Raw genomic sequence first — 17,497 nt, forward strand, 5'->3', positions numbered from 1 at the left:
GGTATAGTCATACACTCACATGTCTAGATATAGTCATACACTCACCTATATAGGTATGGTCATACACTCACCTATATAGGTATAGTCATACACTCACCTATATAGGTATAGTCATACACTCACCTATATAGGTATAGTCATACACTCACACATATAGTTATGGTCATACACTCACACGTCTAGGTATAGTCATACACTCACCTATATAGGTATGGTTATACACTCACCTATATAGGTATGGTCATACACTCACCTATATAGGTACAGTCATACACTCACAAGTATAGGTATAGTCATACACTCACATATATAGGTATAGTCATACACTCACACGTCTAGGTATAGTCATACACTCACATATATAGGTATAGTCATACACTGAAAATATTTATAAAGACCGATGTGAGAGCAGAATGTGACCCCGCCATCTGAGGAGCCTCTGTGACTATGTTCTAGCAGAGTTATTAGGTGATGCCAGGCTGCACTCTCTCCAGCACATGCTTCACTTTCCCCAACATTATATAAATAATAATCCTTTCATCTGGCTGTTCAGCAGTCAGGGATGACGTAGCACAGGACTGGCCCCGCACAGCCCGGAGTCACCCAGGGGCCCTGCACCTTTAAGACTTCTTTGTTTCTTGCAACCTTATTTACCCTTTTGCTGCTCAACCACACTTTGCACAGCCGCTTGGATTCACAAAGAGTGGTACACTTTACAGCCAAGTTCTCCTCACAGATGTTACGTAATTTACGTAGAGCCACAATAATACCCCTAGTACGGCCTGCGTGCGCTGAACGTGGTGGAGGAAAGAGGCAGCGCTTTGTGTGTGTGGCTACCGGCCCAGCCAATCAGAGCGAGCGGAGGAACGAGCGCCGGCGGGCGGGAGCCAGTGGGATAATGGCATATAGAGCCGGGGGGCGTGGTCTGGCGCGGTGGCGGTGGGTGACAGGCCGAGAGTGCCGCGAATGGCGGAATAAAGAGCGGGAGCGGAAAAGACATGAGGCGGAGACACCGTGCAGGAGGAGGAGGGGACACCGGGAAAGCAGGTACCGGTGCTAAGGGGGCGGGCTGCTGGCTGATAGAGGGCCAGAGGGGAGGAGCACCCAGGGAAAACCGGAGGAGGTGGTACCGGGGGAGGCACGGCTCCAGTATGTATACATGCACATGTAAATAATGGAGAGCGGCCATGGCGTGTGAGAGCGCTGCGGCTTTGTGTAGTGTGCACACAGCTCTAGAGAGCTGGCGGCTTCCCGGCTCCGGCCTTAGTCTCGGCCGCTCTTGGCTCCGGTCACGTCCCGGTGCCGGGAGGCTGTACACATTGTCTCATCCCGGGAAGTTTCTCGTTACCGGGCCGGCGGCTGCCATTGTTTCTCGGGCTGCACACACAGCAATAGACCCAACTTGTCTCCTTCTCCTGCCCGTCTCTGCTTTCTTGTTGTCTAGGTTACCGACCACCGCTGTGCGCTAAAAGCAGTGGCCTGCCTTATTTATATACATACGCCACGTGAATATAACAGCCGCCACACCACTGCTTTTAGAGCAGAGCGGTGGTTTTGTTACCTAGGCAACCAGCTGTCCTCCACAAAATGGAAAGAGCAGCAGATCAGGAGGAGAGGCTGCAAAATTTTAATTAGAAGCAGATTGACTATATTGGAATTGGAGTCCCCCTTTAACCCCTCGCCTCCTCAGCCTGTTTTGGCCTTAAAGGGGTACTCCTGCCTGGGTTTTTTTTTTTTTAATGTCCGGGGAGGAGGTGGCTGAGGCGGGATCCCACCTCCGTCACTGACTGGCTGAGCCGACTTGAAACGTCACGTCTCGAGTTCGCGTCAGACATCAGGAAGCGGCCGGGCAGCAGGGACCGGAGCACCGTGATACAAGAACCGCCGCTGGAACCGGGGAGGTGAGTGGACGTCGTTGCCCTCAACCACCTCCTCCCCGGCCATATATAAAAAAAAAAAGCCCCCATGCCGGAGTACCCCTTTAAGGCCTGGGGCCTGTTTTTCCTATCTGGCCTGTGTCTCTATGTAGGGATAATTCTGCGGTGCTTTTAATTATCACAGTAATTCTGAGAGTTTTTTCCTGACATATTCCTCTTTATGTTTGTGGTATACTTTGGTTGATACACTCAGTAGTTTTTTGTAAAAAACACATTTGTGCTAAAATTTGAAAAATTTATGTTTCTTTATATTCAAAATTCTCTTTTCCTAAGGAAGATAGTCATGTCACATAAATTATTACTGCAGCATCTACAACATGTCTGCTTTATGGTGACGTCGTTTGGTGAACGTCCTTTTACTTTTTAGGATGTTAGAGGGCTTCGAAATTTTGCAGCTTTTTCAGGAAAATTTCAAATTGATTTTATTAGGGACCAGTTCAGTTCTGAAGTGGATTTGTGGGGCCTGTATGTTAGTTATCCCCATAAATCCCTCCATTGTAAAAACTGCACCCCCTAAAGTATTTAAAGTAATATTTCAGAAGTTTATTAACCCTTTAGCTGCAAATTTCCATTTTTGTGGTTTTGTTTTTTCCTCCTCCCCTTCTAGGAGCTCTAGCACTTTAATTTTTCTATTTACAAGGCCATGTAAGGGCTTGTTTTTTCAGGAGTAGTTGTACTTTGTAATGGTGTCCTCCATTCTACCATAACATGTATGATGGAATCCCAAAATTATTATTTATGAAAATATCAATTGCATTGTAAAAAAGAATGCAATATGGTAACGTTTGGGGGGTTCCTGTGTCTACGTAATGCACTATATGGTAACAGCGACATGATACTATTATTCTATAGGTCATTCTGAACACAACCATATGCAGGTTACACAGATTCTCTTATGTTTTATTTATATATATATATATATATATATATGTATATGTGTGTATTTATTTTTTTAATTAATAAAATAAACTATTGTGACGCCTATAATGGTTTTAGTTTTTCACCTATGGGGCTCTATGGGATGTCATTTTTTTCCGCCATGATCTCTAGTTTTTATTAATACCATATTTGTGAAGATCAGACGTTTTGATCACTTTTTTTAAAAAAAATGTATTTTTTTTTTAAATAATGTAACAAAAAATCGGTAATTCTGGTGCTTTTTACTCTCTTTTTGTTTACATCGTTCGGGATGACGATTGTTATATTTTAATCGGACGACGCACGCTACGGTATATAATATGTTTATTTATTTTTATATGTTATACTTTTTATAAAAGACCCTGTACAATGCTATGCCATAAACATAGCATTGATTAGTGTAATCGGTGTTCTGCTCATTGAGCCTGCCTGTGGTAGGCTTAATGAGCAGAAAGCTGATCGGACCGCACGGAGGCAGGTAAGAGACCTCCGGCGGTTCGATACATCGATCGATGTCACACTGCAGGGGTCCCGATTGGTAAGAGACAGGGGACTGCCCCTTACACGTAAACGCTGTGTTCGCGGTGTTTAAGGGGTTAATGACACGCTGCAGCCTGTCATTAACGGTGAGGGCTGGGCTGCTCACTGCAGCTGGCCCCCACCTCCTATGAAGCGCGCTCCGGTCGTCTGGGGACAGGCACCCAAAGCGTACTGGTACGTCCATGGTCGCCTAGGCGTTAAGCAAGTTGGAGGGGAAATTTAAAATTTTCATTTTTCTGGCAGATATTTTAATCCTTTTTTTTTCCCCCTCTAACACAGCAAATACTAACTCGCTATATATTCCCCTTATTCCAATGTTTCTAGAAATCCCTTTGATAGCTTTCTTTATATGTTTTTTTAGGGAGCGGGATTAACAAGAGTACCATTTTGGTTAGTTTTTTTTTTTTTTTACAATGGTAATTGGGCGGGATAATTAATGTAATGGGGTCATTAAGGATGTGGCAATACCAAATATATGTATCTCATTTATAGGGGATCATTTATAAAGGGAGGATGGGGAATGTGTATATTTATTTATCTTATGTTTATTCATGTATGTATTTGTGTTTTTAACTAACTTTGGCAGGTGTATATATCATATACATTACAGCACATGGTCAGTGCTGCAATGTATTATATAGTGACTGAGCTGACAGTAAACTGATGGCTCATTTAAACCATCAGACCCCCTACCTTAGTGCAGGGGCCTGATTGTTACGACCATAGCAGCCCAGAAGCATTGGGCAGCGTCTGGGTTGCTATGGTTACACCCGCGGAGCCATGCGATCGCTCGTGCGGCTCTGGGGGGGTGAAGGGGGGTCGGAGGGAGCAGCGCCTATGGGGTAAGCTGCCGGGGGGGGGGGAGCGCAGCCGCAGCAGGAGGAGGCTGTGTGAGAGAGCCTCCTCCCACTGCCTGATTGCCGCTAGGGACAGCGAGGGAGGCAGGGAGAACATGAACAAATCTATATAACTTTTTGAAACCAGTTAAGTTGAAAGAAAAATGTCTTGATTTATTTATTTTTTTTTTTTGCTGGAGTGCCCCTTTAACTGAGGGAGGGAAAGTACTGCCACATGCTTTTGCTAATATCGGTGTGGCTTTATAATATCCCAGGAAGGCTGGCAGGGGTCTGTAGAAGGATACACAGGAAGTGTTTTCCTGAGGGCCTCAGACTTAAAGGAGAAGTCCGATGGAAAATTTTTATTAAAGTATTGTATTGCCCCCCCAAAACTTATACAAATCACCAATATACAATACAATACTTTAATTAAAAAATGTTGCCGGACTTCTTTAATTCTGGAACCACTAGCAGGTACATAACCTTGGGGTGGTATGTATTATAAAGCGAGGAATCTAACCTGCTGATCTGTCCCTATAGTGCTGAGGATTAAGGGTATTTTTTTACCTTCATCCTGGGTGCCATTCCCGTGTAGTTAGTAGTTATGGGCTATCTGTGCTCTGGGTGTAGTAGTTTCGCCCCCAGTGCTCTCAACCGCCATATTAGCTTAAAGATAACGTCTAACAACACGAGAATAGCGCCAGGGGTGAAGGTAAGAAACCTCCCTTCCTTTTCAGCCCCCGTGTCCTATATAATATATAGTAGGGACATATCATCCGGCTAGTTAACTTGCTGATGGTTTCTCTTTAAACTGATATGAAAAGCATGAAAATGGGCAAACACCAAGACCAAATTGTAATGGGTCAGCGTCGCTCAAAAACAGTGAGTCTTAGTACTTATTCAGGGTAAACTTTTAGGGTCCATTAAATCCTATTAGTCTATTATGACGCAAAAACATATGACATGTCCTAGTGTGGAGGCAGAGCGCGTTGCGGATGCCCTTATAGAAGTCTATGGGAGCCGCTGCACCATGGATGAGGTGAGTGCTCCCGTCCTCCTTTGCTCCCTCCTCCAGGCATGAGCAGAACCGGGCCACCTGGGGGGAACTACAAGTACCAGGGTGGGCTGGGCTTAGGGGCAGGGTGGTATATGCCCCCTGGGACAGTCCCCCCCCCCCCCCCCAGCGCAGTTAAGTTTCGTCCCAGCCCCCCATCTCTAACTCCTGAGCTCACTCGGCGATCAGTTATTAGCATTGCTACTATATGGGACCCTGCAGGGGGCATTGCAGCTATAAGGGACCCTGCAGGGGGCATTGCAGCTATAAGGGACCCTGCAGGGGGCATTGCGGCTATAAGGGACCCTGCAGGGGCCATTGCGGCTATAAGGGACCCTGCAGGGGAGGCATTATGGCACACTGTGGGCATTATATGGGCATCATATGGATAAAGCATGTACCACTATATAACTCATGGGGGCCTGAATGGTCAAATGTTGGCATACCTGTGTGTACATGGCTGTATACCTGTGCATTCACGCCCTGTAGTGTGTGTATATGGCTGTATTCCTATCTATCTATTTATTTCCCGTAGTACATAGCTGTATATATGTCATGTAGTGTGTGTATATGGCTGTATTACTGTCTATACGCATACAGGACTCCTTAATAATGACAAATAATAATGGAAATAGACTAGATGTCACAGCCTTGGATTGCTGCTCGGTGAACTACTCCGACCACCCCCCCCCCCCCCCCCACACACACACACACTTTTTTGCAAATATTTTATTAAATATTGCCAGTTTGGCACTACAAGGTGGGTGTGGCTTAAAGGGAACCAATCACCCAGAAAATCAATGTAAAGACAAGGATACATGCTGTTAGATCACCCAGCACACTTCCCAAATATGCCCCTGTAACCTCTGTGCCCCCCTCAATTAGACAGTAATCTTACTTTGTTCAGGTCACGCGCTGTATGTAAATTTTTGCTAAGTAGTCCTGGCGGGCGTATGTAGTCCTGGCGGGCGTATGTAGTCCTGGTGGGCGTATGTAGTCCTGGTGGGCGTATGTAGTCCTGGTGGGCGTATGTAGTCCTGGTGGGCGTATGTAGTCCTGGTGGGCGTATGTAGTCCTGGTGGGCGTATGTAGTCCTGGTGGGCGTATGTAGTCCTGGTGGGCGTATGTAGTCCTGGTGGGCGTATGTAGTCCTGGTGGGCGTATGTAGTCCTGGTGGGCGTATGTAGTCCTGGTGGGCGTATGTAGTCCTGGTGGGCGTATGTAGTCCTGGTGGGCGTATGTAGTCCTGGTGGGCGTATGTAGTCCTGGTGGGCGTATGTAGTCACGGTCCGGGGGCGTATGTAGTCACGGTCCGGGGTCGTATCTAGTCACGGTCCGGGGGCGTATGTAGTCACGGTCTGGGGCTGTAATCACGCCCAGAGAGCGTGATTCGGAGGCTTGTGGTCCAGTGACGTCATCCGGCGGCTTGCGTTCCGCGTCGCGGCCGCGCTGACGTGTTCGGGAACCCGCGCATGCGCAGTACGGCGGGAGACGACGCTGACGTACTGCGCATGCGCGGGTTCCCGAACACGTCAGCGCGGCCGCGAAGCGGAACGCAAGCCGCCGGATGACGTCACTGGACCGCAAGCCTCCGAATCACGCTCTCTGGGCGTGATTACAGCCCCAGACCGTGACTAGATACGCCCCCGGACCGTGACTAGATACGCCCCCGGACCGTGACTACATACGCCCACCAGGACTACATACGCCCACCAGGACTACTTAGCAAAAATTTACATACAGCGCGTGACCTGAACAAAGTAAGATTACTGTCTAATTGAGGGGGGCACAGAGGTTACAGGGGCATATTTGGGAAGTGTGCTGGGTGATCTATCAGCACATATCCTTGTCTTTACATTGATTTTCTGGGTGATTGGTTCCCTTTAAAAAGGGGCGTGGTACAACTATCATTATCGCGGCTACATGTATGATATTGATTTAGGCCAATATCGCACAGCCCTAGGAAAGGGAATCTGTTACTAGATTCATTACTACTAGGAGCAGATTATGGTGAATTTTGAAGGCTATTTAGCGTGCACACACATAAGGGAGAGGACAGGTGCGTGTTGTATTTCAGGTTCTTAGAGGTGAGACCAAATAATTATCATCAAATAGATGGCAGTTTAAGAACCGAGCAGTGTTTTTCCATAGGAAATAATGTAAATGTGTTTAATTGGTTCCAGCATCCACCAATAATTACCTACAGTACTTACCTACAGTTAATTACATTGAAAAGTGCCCAGTATAACCACTACAGTACAGAACAGCCATATATACCGTACAGTACATCATAAACAAACATTCAACACAACCAGCAGTTATCTACAGTAGTCGCCAACTCCTCCCTCATCCTTTACTGTATAGTGACCCCCCCCCCCCCCCCCAGCTCTGTAACGGATGGGAGATGGTGCACTGACTGTACCACTACTGTACTGTATATGCACTCCTGCAGTCTTATACAGTACTGTACTTTATGTGAAGCCTTACTAGTGCTAAACTCACCAAGTACAACCTAGGGATGTCACGATACCAAAATTTTGAGTTCGATACCGATACCAGCTTTCGGATTTCGATACTCAATACCAATTCGATACTAAATAAAAAGTTTGAGAAAAAAAAACACGTAAAAATACAAATATAATTTCCCTTTTCCCTGACTACAGATATGTTCCCCCCATGCACAACATTTTTATTTATGTGACTTCTTGATCACTTTGTTACATTTTATAGTTCGGACAATTCACATGTAATGGATGTATGCTCTGATACATGTATGTTCTTTTTTTTTTTTTTCTTTTTTTTTACTTTTTTTGAAAAAAAGGGAAAAGGGGGGATTATTAGAACCTTTATTTTTTGTTTTATTTTAAAACACTTTTTTTTACATTTTTTATTCCCCTCTAACCTCAAGCATACCTCCCTGTGCACAACAACTCCCAGAATACCTTCTTGTGGGGAGCTGTAGTGCACAGGGAGGTATGCTAGGAGTTGTAGTGCATAAGAAGGTATGCTGGGATGTTTTGAAAGGCTGCTGCCGCGCAACTGCACCTCCCAGCATACCTCCTTGTGCACTACACCTCCCAGCATAATTCCTTGTGCTTTGCAACTCCCCACAAGAAGGTATGCTGGGAGTTGTAGTGCACAAGGAGGTATGCTGGGAATTGCAGTTGTGCAGCTCCTGATACAACTCTGTGCAGCATACATTCTTGTGCACTACAACTCCCAGCATGCCTCCTCGTGCACAAAGAGGTATGCTGAGGGATGTAGTGCATAAGGAGGTATGCTGCTGGGAGTTGTAATGCATTAGCAGCCTCCTGGCACAACAACTCCCAGCATGCCTCCTTGTGAACAACAACTCCCCACAAGAAGGTATTCTGGGAGTTGTTGTGCCACTGTATCGGTGGGCCCCGCGGGAATGGAGGGGCGGCGACAGGATTGTGGACCCGGAGGTTGGGGAACTGGCTGGTGTAAGGGACCGCTGCCGCAGCACCGGCGGGTCCCGTATTTGGAATGGTTGAATGACTGCCGCCCGCGGGATTGCGGGCCGCAGTCATTAGCAGTGAGGGGCCGATCCATATGCAGCAGACTCGTGCTGCATATGGAGCGGCTCTGCAGGGGTTAAATGCCGCTGTCGGTTATGACAGCGGCATCTACCCTTTAGGGCAGGGGTACTCAACAACTTTTAGTGAAGGGCCACTTACCGGGGTCTATTGTCAGGTGAAGGTCCGAGCTGAACATCAGTAGGAAACGTGTTTTGTTACTTTGTCACAAACGTTCAACTATTTATATACAGAATTGCTGCTTATTAGCGTGAAAATTGGCATTTTTTTCTCTCTCACCAAGCCTTTGATATAAGGTACAAAGGGAGTGACTGCCCTGGTAGTATATAGCCACCCTGTTGCTCCCCCAGTAGTGTATAGCCCCCCCTGTGCGCTCTCCTTCAGTAGTATATAGCCCCCTGTTGCTCCCCCAGTAGTATATAGCCCCCCTGTGCGCTCTCCCCCTGTAGTATATAGCCCCCTGTGAGCTCCCCCCAGTAGTATATAGCCTCCCCGTGCGCTCTCCCCCTGTAGAATATAGCCCCCTGTGAGCTCCCCCCAGTAGTATATAGCCCCCCTGTGCGCTCTCCCCCTGTAGTATATAGCCCCCTGTGCGCTGTCCCCCAGTAGTATATAGCCCCCTGTGAGCTCCCCCCAGTAGTATATAGCCCCCCTGTGCTCTCCCCCTGTAGTATATAGCCCCCTGTGAGCTCCCCCCAGTAGTATATAGCCCCCGTGAGCTCCCCCCAAGTAGTATATAGCCCCCCTGTGAGCTCCCCCCTGTAGTATATAGCCCCCTGTGAGCTCCACCTGTAGTATATAGCCCCCCCATGTGCTGTCCCCCTGTAGTATATAGCCCCCTGTGAGCTCCCCCCAGTAGTATATAGCGCCCCTGTGCTCTCCCCCCAGTAGTATATAGCCCCCCTTGTGCTTTCCCCCTGTAGTATATAGCCCCTGTGAGGTCCCCCCTGTAGTATATAACCCCCTGTGCGCTCCCCCCAGTAGTATATAGCCCCTCATTAGTATATAGCCCCCTGTGAGGTCCCCCCTGTAGTATATAACCCCCTGTGAGGTCCCCCCTGTAGTATATAGCCCCCTGTGCACTCCCCCAGTAGTATATAGCCCCCTCAGTAGTATATAGCCCCCTGTGAGGTCCCCCCTGTAGTATATAGTCCACCTGTGCGCTCTCCCCTTGTAGATGCCCCCCAGACAGAAAAAAAAATAACAAAAACAACTCACCTAGCACCTCGTTCCCCACCGCACCTGTCTTCTTCTCTTCCCGTCGGTCCGGCCCCCGGCTGATATGCGCTCTGTAGGGATGTCCCGGGGATTCCCCAGCAGAGCGCGCATCAGTGACCTCAGCGTACGCCGCCGGCCTGCACTTCCGGGAAGGACAGGCCGGCAGCGTACACTGAGGTCTGTGGTGCGCGCTCTGCTGGGGAATCCCCGGGACATCCCTACAGAGCGCTTATCAGCCGGGGGCCGGACCGACACTGCCCCCAGCCCCACAGGCGTACTGACATCTAAGGACAGTACGCCTATGGGGCGGGAGGCAGTGCGGTGGGGAGCGGTGGGGAGCGGGACGGACCGGATCCGGGGCGGTTAGGAGGTCTGACCAGGGGTCCGGACAGCTGGCCTCCGCGATCCGGGTTCGGACCGCGGTCCGCCAGTTGAGGACCCCTGCAAATAGCCGGCACTAGCGATCGCTGTGTGCCGGCTATTTAAATTTGGCGCCGCCGGGAGCGGAGAGCTGGCGGGCGGAGGAGGGGACACCAGGGGGCAGGGGGCGGCACACAGAGAACACGGCCGGCGCTCAGGTAGCTGCCGGCCGTGTTCTCTGCACCATACTTCATGTTGATCTGCTCTATTATGCAGATTAACATGAAGTATCGATACCAGGAAATCCTGGTATCGAACCGTTTTTCTGACCGAAATATCGATAGTAGTATCGATATTTCGGTGCATCGTGCATCCCTAGTACAACCCATGATCAACACTCACAAAAATGCTCAGATACCGAGCAAAGTTTGAATTCTGAACATTACTTTCAGGTAAATTTTAGTTCGAATACTGCGGTATTACTGTACCTCAAGACTGGGTGCCCGAAAGGTGTTTGATAACCGTGCAAGAGTTTGAGAACCAAAGCAGACTTTCCTTGAAAATACTGTCTGAGTTCCGAGCAGTTTGATAACTGAGGTGCCATTGTACTTTAAAGCAAACCAATCACTAGGAATTTCATTCTGAAGCTACTAGAAGTGCTCGATACGGTAAAATGTGGCCTTACCGTGTGTTCTATGCAGTCTGTGGTGCCTTTTATCTGCACTTATTTGGTCTTTAATTGCGGCGTATGAGGCAGGGGGAGAGCCGGTGACTAGTCGAGGACCTCTGCCTCTCAGTGCACTCTGCAGGGGTGATTGATAGGAAATGAGGCCGGTTAGAAGCCCAGTTCTCGGTTGTCCCCCTGCCTCGTCCACCGCAATAGATTACAATTTCTGCAGATGTGACACAGAACACATAGAAAATATGGTAAGGCAGCGTTTTACCCCATGTATCGGGCGCTGCTAGTAGCTTCAAAACCAAATTCCTAGTTTGGTTTGCTTTAATCATCTTTTGGAACTTCTGGTCATATTCTTGGCTTCGTTTATTCCCTCCTCCTGTGTGTTTGAAAATTTGTTAATTAAAAGATGTTGTCTAGTGCACATAAAAGAGATGTATACTTACCCCTCCTGCTTCAGCGCAGCTGCTGTGTCTGCCGCTCTACATTTCTTCAAAGCTTCTGCTGATGCGCTGTGCAACAGGAAATGACCACCCTGCACACACAGAAAATGTGCTATTAATGTTGAATGTTCATTTGCTGCCCAGCAGGAGAGGTAAGTATACACCTATTATTTTCCCCATAGCATGGTAAATGATCAGTTTACACTTGAAAACCCCTTCAAGTTAGGCAGGTCGGGAAAAAGTGCTGGGGATCTCTCTGAAGACTCGGACCATTTCCTGGCCAGTGTTTATAACTAGAATTCCCCTGAAATGCTGCAGCATTTAAAGTGTTACTGTAGTTCTCTCCCAGTTCTGTCATGTGATGAGTAAGGCTCATAGTGTAAGTCTGTGGAGCCTGTCTCTTTCTTCAGCGTGGGCTTCTCCATACCCCATGACCTGGAAACTGGATAGCATTGGCAGCAAAGTTGCTGTAAATCTACAACTCTCATCATGCCCTGACGGCTAATGGAAGTGACGATTGGGGGACACTACTCTAACTCCCATCAGTCTCCCATCATACCGTCTCACTAGGGACCTTTTATAATCGTTAGATTGCTAATTCTGATCTATGCAATTCTATAGCAGTGCGTAGATCAGAGAGATTGGTGCTCTGATAGTCTGCCTTCAGCAGACCCACTGTAGCAGCGACAGAAGGTAAGTATAGACCTGACTTCTGAAATGTCACCTGGCAATCATATTGCAGGTCTGCCGATTGGACACCTGACAGGCACTGTGATAGCTTTACATTGCTGCCTTGAAAGGGTTAAATCACTGCCACTGGTGTCATTCATTAGTGGCAGCGGGGGTTTGCTGCACATAGCAGCTTACCTCCAATCTGAACCAGCTCCATTCACCCCTTCACATCAGCTGACATATATTGTATGGGTGACATGCCGCAGTGACACTGTCAGCTGGGGGATAAAGAACGTTTTTTTTATAAACATAGCGGATCTCACAGAAGTTGGGACGGTAAGTGTGCACTGCTTGTGTTTGAACGGCAATCGGAAACTGAGAGGATGGATATATGCATATGCTATATGTACAGTATATCCTAGTACCATAGTTAATAAGGTTAAAAAAAGACAGACGTGTGAAGGGTCACAGCCCTGCGTGTCCACACAGATGTCTAAAAGAGGCCCAAGAACTTCTGCAGCCTCAGCCTAGCATGTTCTGCTGTCTGAGTGTTTTCATCATAAAGCCTACAATAATCCATTCACATGACCGCTGTGCATCACAGGGATCTTTGAGATTTGTGTGAATGAATCCATGTTTTGCTAATTTCTTTGTTAACCCTTAGGGGAAACAGAGTTTTCATTTTTGCGCTTTAGTTTTTTCCTCCTTGTGTATATAGGGCCATAGCGCGTGCATTTTTCCACCTAGAGACCCAGATGAGCACTTATTTTTTGCGCCATTAACTTTACTTTGCAATGGCAGACGTAACTTTTGCCTAAAATATGCCTTGAAACCAGAGGGGAAAAAAAATGTGTGGTGAAATTGTATAAAAAAAAAAATTTTTGGGGGGGGGGGGGGGGGAATTACGCCGTTCACCCTAAGGTAAAACTGACTTGTTATACATGTTCCTTAAGTTAGTACGATTACAACGATATGTCACTTGTATCACTTTTATTTTATTTGATGGCTTTTAAAAAACTTAAACCTTTTAAACCATGGTTAGAACGCTTTTATCCTTTGGTCTATGGGGCTGTGTGAGGTGTTTCTATTGGTACCTTGATTGCGCATATGCTGCTTTTTGATCGCTTTTTGTTTACATTTTTTGAGATATGGAATTTTTTTACGCTTAGGCTGTTTTCCGTGCGAGATCGGGAATATGACTTAATAGTTCAGCCAAAAACGCACACTGCGATACCAAACATGTTTATTTTATTGATAAAATGGGGAATGGGTGGTGATTCTGACTTTTATTAGGGGAGGGGATTTTGCATAAATAAAAAAATATATATATTTTTTTTTACACACATATACTAGAAGTCCCACTGGGGTTAGGGTTATTCCCCCCCGGGGGACTTCTAGTATGACTGCTCTGATCTTACATTGAGATCTATGCAGTATAGATCCATGAGATCTGTGCTCTATCGCTTTCGGCTGCTGCAGTAAAAGCGATAGAATGCAGAGCCGGGATCAGCGCCATTACGGTGCAGACCCCGGTTGGTAACAGATGCAGCGATTGCGTCCCAAGACCGCTAGGGAAGAGCAAGTATTTAGATGCAGCTGTTGACAGCTGCGTCTAAATACTTAATTAGTGGGCACGGTCTGTATATAGCACCCGGGACCGCGGCAGTTCAGAGCTTATCCAATTTTGATGCCTATTTTCAGGCTGGCTTTTACCATGTGTGATTGTGTAAATTATTTTCCTCAAGAAAACTATTGGCTGTAAGAAAAGATTTACAGTACTCCATTTTGAGCCAAAGAGTTGCTTGTATCTGGGCCGGCGGTATTCAGTGGTTCTTGTAGAGAACTTACGGTCATGTACATCATGCATCTTTTAGGCTAGGTGTTCTTTATAATGGCCCTGCTCCATTTGTTCAGACACACAAGTATGTTAGGAAGAGCAGTCCATGACATGCTGTGCCTTGTGCTGTGCTGGATACATCAGCTGGCTGTGTAGTTTTATATAGTTGGTGCACTCTGCTGGCTCACACTGTACTTTAGTGGTCATAAACCGGGCCTGAAATTACCTTAAAGGGGAATTCCCCCCAGAAGCTAAAAAAAATGCTCCCAAACCTAGATGGTCCTATTCACCAAGTCTCACTGATTATTTTGAGCAGTCTCCAGTCTTTCTAGCTGCCGCCATTTCTGAGGTACAAGTTTTTCTAAATCCAAGATGCCGCCAGCCTGAAAACTACACCTCCCATCATGCAATGGTTATACCTGATTAGTCCATGATGTAGCAGAGCTGATATCCCCACTATATAGCATATTTGAGGTGGTGAGGTGGCAGATATGAGATATTGAAGTAGCAGAGTTGAGTTAGTGAAATAGCAGAGTTGAGGCAGTGACATAGTACACAATCTTCTTTCAGAGAGAAAACGCCACATTGATTGCAATGGTTTACTGCTACACTACTTATGGCTTCTCCACCTCCTTCTCTGTATATCTTCATATTACACTTCTGCTCATATATAATCATCCAGGAAGAGACCAGCGCAGATCTCCCCCACACAATGGACTCTTCCAGCTCAGAAACTGTCAAATGATGACAGACAACATCTCCCCGACCACCTTATCTAATAGGGACAGTGCTTTATTACTGATATATGGAGGGAGGGTCCATAGATTGATAGGACATAAAATATATGGAGAAGCAACATTTATAAAATTCCTATCAAAACTCAATTATAAGATTTTGAATTATTTTATTTTATTATTTTTTTTTTTTAGCTCGAGACAAGTGTTTTTTTTTTTTGTTTGTTTCCCCCCCCCCCCCCCCCCCCCCCCGACTCCACATAATGGTGTCTATCTAGCCGGCGGAAAGCCGCACAGCCGTGTGTGCAGACAGCCGACGGAGTTCCACAGAGTTTATCCGCAAAAATTCCATAGTATGAACCCACCCTAACAGAGGACAGAGCAAATGACTCCACTGCCTGAGCTCCAGGAGGGAGAAGTGTTTATCTGCATGGAGGAAAGAGGAGATAACAGGATTCATTTACTCACTGACTGTACTGGGCACAGAGAGAGGGGGAGGAGGGTGGTCCCTGTAACTGCTGGGGAAAAAAGAGATTCATTCACTGACTCTGTAGAACTGTTAGATGGCTTACAGCTTGCTCAGCCAATCAGAGCTAAGCAAGCTGAGTCATCTGACAAGGGAGGCTGGCCTAACAGCTTATACCAGCCTCCCCCCTGATGACCTCATTGTCACAAAATGGCTGCCACAGAGCAGCCTGGTGACAACCGTCATTAGGTAAGAATGAGTTTACTTCACTTCCTGTTTGAGAGGGGGAAAACATAGAGAAGAGGGGCAGATAGGTGATTGAAGCATATAACATAGTTATATAACTCTGTAACGTGTTTCAGTTACTGGGAAATTTTTTGGGAGTTTTCCTTTAAAGGGGACTCCAGGTAGAGGTTAAAAAAATGAAACTTCTGCAGAAGCATATAGCATTACTTGCCTATCTATCCCATTTTCGAAACTACAAAAAATCCATTTGTTTTGGGGTTTTTTTGTTATGTTTTGTGTCTCTGTACTTCCTGGTTGATCAGATCCCAGATTGCATTGCTTTCCCTCAACTGTTCATCACGGTCCTACACCCTGCCTATTCCCCACCCAAATCTATTGCAGAACATCTAGGCTGTGTTCACACATTGCAGTTTCATTGTCTTACTGAATTATTTGCAGTACTTTATCATTTTATTGTTGTCCCACCCACACAGCACGCTGTATTCTCTACCTGTAACGCCACACAGCACGCTGTATTGTCTACCTGTAACCAGGGCCATATTAACAGCTGCTGCTGCCCTAGGCACTAAACCTGAAGACGCCCCATCTTGGTTAGCGTGGGGGAGAGTGGTTTTAGAATCGCGTTTTTCATGGTTTTTAACTGCTTAAAACATAAACAAATTTCCACATTGAATAAATGATTAGAGCCGTCTGCATATTGTCTGAGGGAATTCTCACCACAGGATTGGTTGATAATAGCCCCAGGCTTCACATTTACCACCGCCACACCAGACCTGACCAATACTGCCATACTGTGACTGGATAACACTGCCATACCAGACCTGAATAATACCACCAACTCCCCCCCCCCCCCCCCCCCTTCAAAAAGACACCAGATTTACTGGCAAGTCTAAACGGGAGGTGGGAGATAAAAAAAATAAAAACAAACAAAGTTGTTTCCTTCCTCCAGCTCCCTTGTGCTGCCCTAGGCACCGGACCATGGGTGCCTAGTGGTAAATATGGCCCTGCCTGTAACGCTGATATTTGAATAAAGTAAAGAACTTTTAGAACGTTTTCTTTTCATTTCCACGCACATATTATGATTAAAGGGGTAGTGCGGCGCTAAACATTTATTTACAAAATAACAGACATTAAAAAATTATTTACAAAATAACACACATTACAAAGTTATTACAAACTTTGTTATGTATGTGAATGGCCCCCTTCCCCGTTGTTTCCCCCCCACCCACGCTAGACCCGGAAGTATTGGTGCATTATACTTACCACATTCGCGTCGACCCCCGTCCGCCATCTTGTGACAATGAAGTTGTCTTCGGGAGGCCGGCCGAACTGCTCCATCCGTCCCTCATGCCAGCCCCCCTATGCCACGTCATTAGCTGCTCAGCCGCGATTGGCTGAGCATAACTGTGTCATTGTCACAAGATGGTGGCCGGGGGTCAACACAAATGCGGTAAGTATGATGCACCAACACTTCTGGGTATAGCGTGGGTGGGGGGAAACACTGGGAAGGGGGCCATTCACATACATAACACACATTACAAAGTTGTATAACCAGTGTGGCAGAACCGCACAGCTATGGTAATACATTATATAGACACATCTATTTAACTTTTAATATAATTTTAATAGAAAACAAATTCTACTTATCCAGAGTTCCCCTTTAAGGGGAATGGTGCTTTACATACTCAAAGCAGAATGAAAATTCCACTGCGAGTATGAAATCCTATTCAAACTTAGAGTGCCAGGAATTGCAGCGAATCTCGCAACGTGCGATTCCGGTACATGGTACAAGGTATTTTTAGCCTCTAGATAGGAACCTTATGAAACATAAGGCCTTGTACAGAGTCCCGTTTTGGCTTTTGTGTGGTCACAGATATTACTATGTGACAGTGTAATGCACAATCAACAATAACTTTACAAACCAATGACAGATTAATGAAATTACTTCATTACAATGGCACCTGTCAAGGGGGATACATGCGGGAGCAAGTGGACGTGATGCA

General features: G+C 46.5%; 1 protein-coding gene across 3 annotated transcripts in view; it reads left to right on the top strand.

The window, feature by feature from the left end:
• Positions 1 to 870: 870 nt before the first annotated feature.
• Positions 871 to 17,497, top strand: part of USP49 (ubiquitin specific peptidase 49) — an 86,798-nt gene continuing 70,171 nt past the window's right edge. For all 3 annotated transcript variants that reach the window (XR_011358914.1, XM_069946003.1, XM_069946001.1), the window contains exon 1: positions 871 to 1,047. The gene's annotated coding sequence lies outside the window, so the exon portion shown is untranslated. The remainder of the gene's footprint in view (positions 1,048 to 17,497) is intronic.

The sequence above is a fragment of the Dendropsophus ebraccatus genome, chromosome 11, assembly GCF_027789765.1.
Source record: "Dendropsophus ebraccatus isolate aDenEbr1 chromosome 11, aDenEbr1.pat, whole genome shotgun sequence".
Classification (NCBI taxonomy): Eukaryota; Metazoa; Chordata; class Amphibia; order Anura; family Hylidae; genus Dendropsophus; species Dendropsophus ebraccatus.